Source organism: Mya arenaria, chromosome 17, assembly GCF_026914265.1.
Source record: "Mya arenaria isolate MELC-2E11 chromosome 17, ASM2691426v1".
Lineage (NCBI taxonomy): Eukaryota > Metazoa > Mollusca > Bivalvia > Myida > Myidae > Mya > Mya arenaria.
In genome coordinates this window covers 45,731,007-45,741,676 of record NC_069138.1, presented here as the reverse complement: position 1 = coordinate 45,741,676, position 10,670 = coordinate 45,731,007, and the positions used below count along the sequence as shown (strand labels likewise).

The 10,670-nt window shown below is 36.4% G+C and overlaps 1 long non-coding RNA gene across 1 annotated transcript; it reads right to left on the bottom strand.

The window, feature by feature from the left end:
* Nucleotides 1–2,737: 2,737 nt before the first annotated feature.
* Nucleotides 2,738–8,158, bottom strand: LOC128222925 (uncharacterized). Its single transcript, XR_008259254.1, has 4 exons — nucleotides 8,110–8,158; nucleotides 5,708–5,746; nucleotides 4,427–4,515; nucleotides 2,738–2,803 (listed from the first exon to the last, which is right to left on the bottom strand). It is a non-coding gene; the product is annotated as an uncharacterized LOC128222925 (long non-coding RNA).
* Nucleotides 8,159–10,670: the final 2,512 nt, after the last annotated feature.

Here is a 10,670-nt window from a genome sequence, read left to right as displayed (position 1 = left end):
CACGCTCCTGTCTCCGGCCATAGGGTTCCAGTTGCACAAGTTCCCATCACAGCACGTTGCCGTCCAGTCCGCGGGATCGGGATTTAGTGTCTGGATTCTCTCGAGGACGTTACAATACTGTGACGAAATAACATTTGCTTCTAATAACAATAAGGTTGACAAAATTAATTTAAAAAACTGATGACAAGTCATATGCACTTCCCATGGCCAGTCTAAACGTACGTTCGAACCCCGTTGACTCGAACTCCAAGGGACCGCCGAAAATACATCGAGCCTCGTGAAATTTGAGCGAAGCGGAAATGCTTACCTTCTAAATCAGTAGAAAAAAATCGATCCTTTACATCCATTTAGAGCCAACGAGGAGATCGAGTCAAGCGAGTTCGAGCCAACGGGGTTCGACTGTATTAGCGTTTGTTAAGAATACTTCACGTTTCAAAACGATAGTACTATAGTTGTGGTAATATGTCGTGTACAAGCATTTCCTCACAATATCTGGTACTGACTGCCGTGCCATTGGCTCGTAACATCACATATCAAACCTGGATTAATGTGATATCAAACGGAATATTGAAAAATGACTTTAGTATTGATAAAACAGTTTATAAACCTTGAAACATAAAGTACATACTGCGAGTGACATGCACTCCAAACGGTAACTTGTGAATGGATGGAGATGCAAGCGGTTATTGTTTTTGGCGGATCCACATTTCTGAAAAAGAGTGGCCTTAAACAAATGACACATACCATTTTAAGTCTAACGGTGTTAAGATATCATATTCCGGCTTTTCTTAATGTGTCCTTTTTATATAGGAGATAAATGCCACTCTCATTTCGAGTTCTATCTTCATATACAGAGTATGTTACTCGGAGTGTGCCTAACCATGGTTGTCTGCTTGTCTTAGTGGATGTTGTATTGAAAATGATAGATAAAACCCGTAATTATAAACATTCTGGTTTCCCCAAGCTCATGTTCCGGTACTAAGAGCAGTGTATTGTTTTAATGGACACACTAAATAGCATCATCTTCTACACTAATAGTATCATCTGCTACACTAATAGTATCATCTGCTACACTAATAGTATCATCTGCTACACTAATAGCATCATCTGCTACACTAATAGCATCATCTGCTACACTAATAGTATCATCTGCTACACTAATAGCATCATCTGCTACACTAATAGTATCATCTGCTACACTAATGGTATGATCTGCTACACTAATAGTATCATCTGCTACACTAATAGTATCATCTGCTACACTAATAGTATCATCTGCTACACTAACAGCATCATCTGCTACACTAATAGTATCATCTGCTACACTAATAGCATCATCTGCTACACTAATAGTATCATATACAACATGATTTTCAATGACCTATTAATTAATTAATTAATTAATTAATTAACTAATTATGTTGTTTTTTATCTTTACCGGAATGTGGAAACCCAGTTATGTAAATAACTAAAATCAATTAAGCAGCGAGTACAAATTGAAACCCTCACGTGAGTATCTTTCGCGCATTCGGTGGTTTTAGAGCACGTGTTGTTTCCATATACGTCCTCGCAGTTAAAACATTTCCACGCCCTATCGCCATTTTCTGAAAAAGTATAAGGTGTAATTTTACAAAAAAGCTTTCTGGTCCTAAGTCTGGTTCAAAAAACTCATTTTGATAGCTGGTAAATCCTTTTCCTTTTCTAAAATACCACAGTAACCCACAGTAACCCACCATAGGTTGTTTGTAGCGTTAGTTGTACATATGCGCGGTATAGCAAGCTCTATTGTTTTGGCTCTTCTTAACAAACAATCCTCTATGTATTTTATTGAATACAGAAAGATGCATCATATGGGTTGTTGCTGCTCGATATATGCTATACAAATAGAGACGATATTAATAAGCATGCATATGCAATGATTCTAACCGTTGTAAAACCAGCCATAGTATGTCAGATATAAATACAATCAATTTGTTCATTATAAGTACATGAATGTAAAACAAGCTTTGCAGTAAAACATTTAATAAACGGAAAATACATGTAAATATGTAGGAAGAAATGACCCATAACGCTGTACATAATAATGTCAAATCAGTTTAGGTTGCACGTGTCTTTCTAGCCACACGTTCTCCAATAGAGACTGCATGTCTTTGTGTATGTTGTGTATGTAAAACAGTCCTTACCAATATAGACACTGTTACGTTATTTTTAATTGTAGATATCGTTGAAGGTGTGTGTGTGTGGGGGGGGGGGTGCGTGCGTGCGAGTGCGAGCGTGCGTGCGTGCGTGCGTGCGTGCGTGTGTGCGTGTGTGGAATAGTCCTACCCAGAAATAGCCCATACCATTGTAATCACTGCCACACCCCTTCAGGTTACACGTGTCGTTATAGCAGCACATGTCACAGACGGGCAGCAGGTCCTCTTGTCGTTTACCGCTATGCGGAATATCCACAGGCTTTCCCATGTCTTCCACGCATTTCAATATTGTACACAGCTATACATGTAAAAATAAGGCTTAAAAAGAGTTCCTTTTAACTATTTATATATTATTATATAAAATATAGAATTTTAACAATCTACATTTGTTGACAAAAATAAATGTCCAAACATTTAAATTGGCAAATATAGCTACATGTATTGAAAGTGGGGTTTCTTTATGATTTTGCTAGATTGACTAATTAACAATCGTCGTTGAATGACCTCGTTTGAATAATATTTTTGGAACTTACAGACATATTCCTGCATCCGGCTTTGAATTGTTGAACTCCACTGCCAAGGTTTATATATCTTTCTATGTAGCACGCCTAAAATGTACATGTGCATAAACGATATGGCAAAGGATGCCGGGTTGACTTCAGGATGACGTCTGGTTTCCCTCCCGGATGACCGTCGGCTTTATAGTAAAAAAGTTTTTTAAACGCATTTCCTCAAAGTCAATTGACCAAATCTAACCGAAATGCGACGTAATGCAACCACTCTTCGACATATATCCATATTTCTGATCTTAATCTGACTGATTTCCGATAATAGAAAGAAACCCAGGGTCATTTCTACCCGTTTGATGAAGTTTGCAACTAATGGGATATAGATTGCCCTTTGTTTCATTCTTCTAGGTCTAAATACTCTAAATAAGCAAATTTAATTGAATAAGCATGTGCATATATCAAGAACGATCGTTAGCCACTGAACAAAATGTCACATGTAGAAATACATTCGATGGTAAAATATGTACTCAAAAACACATACAATTAAATATATTATACAATATCATGTATTTTTATACCTCACGTGACTTTCATTTTATAGAATTACCTTAGTCATCATTATTTAGTTTTTCCGTATTATTTTTCCTAAGTGAACTGCCAGGCGCGTAGCTAGGGCTTATTTGGGATTACGCTGATCGAAATTAGTTCATTTACGGACAACATGTTAACCGCTTCACCCCCTACCCTCCCTTCGGTTTAAATTTCAAATTCGGGGGTTTTGGTATAACAAAAACTGCCAAATGTGCCCATGTTCAATCCTCATTTACACGACACAAGCAAATCCGTACTGTGCGTTTTACCCGGTGATATAAATAGTAATGTTACCCTCGCGTGGGTCTTATAATAGTCACTAGGAATTTCCAAAAGATAGAGTCGACTTTTTGCAGAAAAATATATTTTGGACCAAAACTTACTCCGTTCTGAAAAAGCACTGATTGTGAACTCATCAACAAACTTGTTATTTGATAATTCATTATTTTTTAAATTAATGTCATTATGTCTGTGTTGAATTTATTCATAAATGTACCAGTAAATTTGTTAATTTGAAAATCCGTGATTGATAAAAAAACACACCTAGTTTTATAGGTCTGTATATATTATATTTGAAGTGTGATGTTAGTGGAGTTTTATGTTAGAGTTTCCATGGTTCTGGTCTGTAAATGTTGGTTTTTCTGTTTCACGTTATTACCGCATTCGGAACTCCTCGGCCATTTTAAGTGTGTTATTGAACGAGGTATTTGTTTAAACTTACGACTACTGGGATTTTTTTGTAGTTTTTATATAAATATTAAAAGACGGAAAAAATTTAAAAATATATATTTTAATAACCAGGAAACAGTTTGTCATATGACGTACTAATTACACCGGAAAAACTTATTTATTTCATAGTTGATAATTGATCTGATCGACTTTGTATAATTGAATACGTTACTAGTTTAAACAATAGTTTTCGGTAAATTAAATAATTATCAAACCATGGAGGGTTATAGCATATAATGTTTATCCTCAAAACGTCAATAAATGTTAACCTTGGCTAACGCCTTGGTCTCACATTTATATTCTCGGGTTGACAATATATGCTATCACCCTCCATGGCATCTGATATTTATATAGTGTCTCATAATTTTTACTACTAACACCGTGTGAAAAACATGGTCTTACCTCCGTAGGCCCGCATTCCTTGAACGTGTTACATTGCGACAATGACTCCACGCCATCTCCACAATCCAAACATGCGATAGTTGATACAGCTGAAACAATTTTGCCTTAATTAGTGAACTAGAATCAGTGTACAATGAAAATGGTTTACTTGAATGCAGTCACCTGTGTCTATGCGTATAATAATATATCCATTCCGGTGTATGATAATATATTTACACCTCAACTTCCATTCCTTAAATGAACTGCCTTTCGGCAATTGCGTTCATCAATCGATGAACGCAACATCTTCGGATATGTTCGGATCGTAATTCATTGCATAACAATATACATGAAAGCTATTGATCTTGTTATTGGTTGTATTGTGTCTGCAGGTCCCGTAAAATATAGATCAACATTTTTAGTGTTAGTTTATTATATTTCAAATATATTGGTACCAGAAGTGTTTCAATTTTACGTTTTAAAGTGATTTCAAGTGGTTGATCTTTTCCCGCGTTATTGTGACGTCATTTGAAAAAAAAATGTTTCCGGTTATAGTCGGGTCGTTCTATTTACCGAATGGGTAAGAACGGGTTACTGAAAGGTTTTCTTAAATGAAATGAAGTATTTTTTTTAACAATTCTTGAATGGAATAATGAACTATTGGTGTAAATATTAGGAATGAATTGCGGGGTTGATGTCATTATCGGGGATATGAACGCAATGGGGTTGGTCAAAGTACGCGTGGAGTCCTTCGGACTCCACACACATTGACCAACCCAATTGCGTTCATACCCCGATATTGACATCAACCCCGCAATTCATTCCTTAAATATCCATTCAGGTGTATAATAATATATCCATTCAGGTGTATGATAATATATCCATTTAGGTAATATATCCATTCAGTGTATGATAATATATCCATTCAGGTATATGATAATATATCCATTCATGTGTATGATAATATATCCATTCAGATGTATGATCATATATCATTCAGGTGTATGATAATATATCCATTCAGGTGTATGATAATATATCATTAACACAATGGAAACAATTGACCTAATCTTTAAGCTTAATTTATGTCGAAAGGCATACAGATCAAGGACATTAAACGAGAAACTGGACATCAAACACGCACGAATAACAAAATACAGTTACCACAGCAGACTGTTGAAGTTTGTTTTGTCAAATACTACAGGAGGTAAGGTTAAGGTTAATATATTGAAGATTTAAAATTTAATAAATAGAAAGAAATGGTGATAATAGTTTAGTTATAACAAAATAACATGAGCTTACTTTGTATTTTCAAGCAGCAAAAGACAAGCACCGACAATGCTGAAAAGTCACAAGTTGACTGTTAAAACATATACTAGTACGAGTGATTCTGCAATTGGGTAGAAGATTTCAAACGTTAATCTTATCAAATATAAAGGTAATAAAACGTGACAATGAATACTCCAAACTCCGTTAGATTCTGTAGAGTAGATAAACGTTCTACAATGTATTCACATTTATATTTGACTAACAAAGATACCAGGTATTTGACTCCTGGAGTTCCTAGCTACCAGCTCTGTCCACCCGACTAGATCGCATTGATCTATGTATCTGCCTCCTTGACCCGAACACCATGAGACCCCAAGATATACCACGTCCCTGATGCTATTCTATCCAACAGTATATATTGGGCGTACTTGCCTGGATCATCACACCACCCAGATGACAGTTATGAAGCTTACTAGAGTTTCCAGCCACTAGCTCCGTTCACCATATAAGATCGCAATGCTTTATGTGGCTAATTGAACTGGAACACCAGATAACCCTATAGTTCCTGGTACCATTCTATCCCACAGATCGCAATGCCTTGGATCATTGCGTGGCAGCCAGAGGGTGAAGAATCTTTTTATAGCCTTCAATCGACGCTATCCGGTGTGTGTATGTGTGCGTGCGTGTGTGCGTGTGTGCGTGCGTGGGTGTGTGTGCGTGCGTGTGTGCGTGAGTGTGTTTATTTATACTCGCACTCGGGCCTTGCCCATTTGTCGAGTGCTCCAATAAGATTGTTAGTCATTTTTACGTTTTTGGAGCATAGTACACAGACAGAATGTAACCCTGGTTAGAGCTACCCTGGTTCTTTAACGTGCACCAGTGTATAGCACTGGACCCCCAATTAAGCCCATCCCGGAAGCCGATTAGTGTTTTAGTGGTGCGGCGGGAATCGAACCTGCGACCCATGGATTAACTGTCAAGTGTGTTACCACTAGACCACGGAACGGCCACATGACATTTTCAGTGAGCGACGCGGTTTTAATCTCCCGAGCGGCCGAGTTCATTATTAATATGGGTAAAACGGGTAAATTCCACTTTGCGAAAACTTGTAGGAAGACAGCTCTATTTTTACTTATACTCTTAATTAAAACAATTCACTGTTAATAAATAATGTTTAACATAATTCCTTAAATTATTCTTGTTGCGAATAAAGTTCTTGTACAAAATAAATAAGTCTGTAATGTCTTAAAACAAATCTTTGAAAAACTCCGCCAGACATGTTGCTTTCTCCACAAAAATGGCTGATTTAGATCATATGGCGGTAATCGTGCAAAGATGGTGTAACGCTTTACTTGTAAATATTAACAAGGAGACCAGAAACAACATTTTACAATGCATTGGTGGCACAACTGATGTATAGGAAACACAGCGTTCACAAAATCTAGCCCAGGGATTCGAATATAGCAGATAACTTTCTAAAAGGTGCCAGAAGGCAACCCATTGTCAATAGAATGCAAAAAATACTTGACGGAAACGCTAAAAGCTACAAAACGATAACACGTTTGATATAAAAACCGATTTTAACGTTGTCGACATTAGGCTCAGGCAAGCTATACAAGTATATCAAGTATCAGATTTGGATTTTTGTTTAGAAACTTTACATTAAACAAAACATATGAGTCCATTCTATGTGAACCTACATTCCCTGATGTTTTACGCGTACGAACCTCTAAAAACGATAGACAAGATATGATTAAGTCACCATTCGCCATTTTCCTCCATATTCAAGTAATTGGCACCACAACGGAAGATGGGTAGCGCCGGAGATCCTATATACTTTGGAGCATATTCAACGTAAAGCAAGATGTTATGGCTCCAATGATTCTCCGCCATGATCAAGGTGTTAAATTTAGAGCTTAGCAATATAAATCGAGACACATTTAGAATACATACATGCGGAATACAAAACTTGAAATAACTTGTTAAATAGAACCTTTTTTTCAAGAAATAGATTTTGTTTACTGTTGTTTTAAGTAGTGTTGTTGCTGTTGCTGTTTTACGAAACCACTAAACCGGTGTTAGCTTTCGCGCGAATGTCTCCATACTAGCCAGCGCGCAAATAGATACTGTATGCATTTAAATGCCGACCGTTTAAATTTGAAAAACTTTCTACATGATTAAGTTATAATATGTTTGGCGATCCCCTTGGTGGAAACATTAGCGCAAACACTAATCCAGTGTTGCGTTGGTATGTTAAATTATTAGAGCCACAGTGTGTAATCATCGAACACCTAGAAAACAATTTAAGCCAAAATATCTCTGCTCATTTATTTAGCTTGTTCTGAAAACATTTAAAACATATATGTATTCAAATCATATTATGATATAAGACAAAACTATACTTGAATCTATTCATGTATATAAATGTAGGATACCTTTTGCACAGTTCATTATGCCATGTGTTGCAAATGTCACTGCAAGCCTTAATGAGTAATGTTCGTATTATCAGGTCAAACTAAGTACGAGATAAGAATAGATAGTGACTCTCACTTTACATAAAATGGGTTAGGAAGGCCACTCATTTCACCGTTGGACACCTAATTTGCTTTGATATTTTCAAGCGTTCAACATATTTTTCTAGCAAATATGTTCTTGTGTGCAAGTGAGCTTGGCAGGGAACAGGGAACCTTTCGATGCGTCTTCATTGGAATTCTTAGTAGGGTCTGGTACGGAATTTAGCATCAAAACATTTCGTTATCTATTAGCACTTTCAAAAATGCGTTGAATCCACATGCTTTATAATTAGATTTTAATAGTACAATTGATAATACAATATGAGGAATAATAAGGGGGCGAGTTTAGAAGCCAACATTTTAACAAATACTCTGTTTAAAAGCACAAGACGAATGCCCAACAGACACTGAAAGAGAGACACATACACACAATACTGACTGTCTACGCATACACATCAAGGGGGAAATCGTCCAAGTTTAGATTTTATTTCAATATAAGAGAAAAAGTAAAAGAAATATGCCCAAAATGCACCATTTCGGACTAAAAATTGCTAACATTTACTTGGGGGAGTAGCCCGAACCCCCCTGCCAACCAAATCAATATCGGTTCTGAGAGAGGGGCGCAGGCCAAAAGGTTGATCCCCTAACTTACGCCCCCTCCTCTAACGTAGAATCCTTGATCCACCCCTATACATAAACATACCTTTCACAATGATATACTAAATTTCCTTAGGTAAAATGTATCAAGCTCCAAAACCGCTTTATCATACATGAAAGGACAACCGTGTTGTGAAAGAAAGACAGAAAGAAAGTTTTATTAGTCAAGGCTCATTTTGAGCATCTGACAAAACAATGCAATAAACTATATGAAAGCAACTGGTGAACTAACATGTTGATCTAACCGAACGTTTGACAATCCAATGCTTTTTAAAGTGGTATGTACAAAATGAACCAGCTAAAATTTGAAACATTGTCAGCATACATATTAAGCTAAGTTCTATACAAAATATTTGAGATATTCGAATGAATAGACATAACAACTGTGCTTAGCCCAAATCTTAGACAGAATCGAAAGGGTCCAAACGTCCCAAATATAACGAAATGGGTGTTCCCTTAAAACATCGATGATACGTCCATTAACATTTGGGCGCGCCTCAAATAAGTGTATAGAAGCGACCAAAACATGAATTTACCGATCTAAAATGTAAGGGTGCACCCAAGATGTTTTATGACATTATTAATGCAACCACTATATCTGTTTCAGGCAAATCATTTGTATAAACAATAAACTATGATTTAATGATATTTACAAATAATCGGCGTGGAAACATGTACAGTCGAGTAATAACCATGAAGTTTATGAAAACAGGAATATAAACATGCAAGCACAGTTACAACATGCACAGATATGCCATATTTGCCGAGAAAATGCGAAAAATTGTGGATAAATTCAACACGTTCATTTGTAAACATTGCCTCCTAAGCCACATCTGTTCAATAACTTTTTTATCTTTAAAGTTATGATACCAAACTAAGATGTCGATCGAAGAATATATTTTCCACCACATACTGGACGCATACATTTTTCAAAATTTAAAGAAAAAGTCCACTTACCAGGCAAAAGTTGGTATCAGAATCGGCACTTTTCATTCCAAATACGCCATTTTGTTTGTAATGAAACATTTTTTCTCAATTAATGTTTGAAGGAAACGAAATTACATCCTCTCCCTCGGCTGAAGAAGCGTTGACCATCACTATCAATGAACAGGCTTAATCAAATCGAGGCTACTTTCTTTATATTTCGGTTCCGAACCACCTCTTTTCCGTGTCATTATATCTCTACATTGAAGGTTATAGGGACTAGTTCATGCTAATATATCTCTACATTGAAGGTTATAGGGACTAGTTCATGCTAATATATCTCTACATTGAAGGTTATAGGGACTAGTTCATGCTAATATATCTCTACATTGAAGGTTATAGGGACTAGTTCATGTTAATATATCTCTACATTGAAGGTTATAGGGACTAGTCCATGCTAATATATCTCTACATTGAAGGTTAAAGGGACTAGTTCATGCTAATATATCTCTGCACTGAAAGTTAAAGGGACAATCTCAAGCTAATATATCTCTGCACTGGACGTTAAAGGGACAATCTCATGCTAATATATATCTGCATTGGACGTTAAAGGGGCTATTTCATGCTAATATATCTCTACACTGGACGTTAAAGGGACTATCTTCATGCTAATATATCTCTACTCTGGGCGTTAAAGGGACTATCTTCATGCTAATATATCTCTACTCTGGGCGTTAAAGGGACTATCTTCATGCTAATATATCTCTACTCTGGACGTTTTAGGGACTATCTCATGCTACTATAGTTCTACAGCGGAAGTTAAAAGGGACTATTTCATGCTAATATATATATCGACACTGATGTTAAAAGGACTATCACATGCTACTATAGTTCTACAGCGG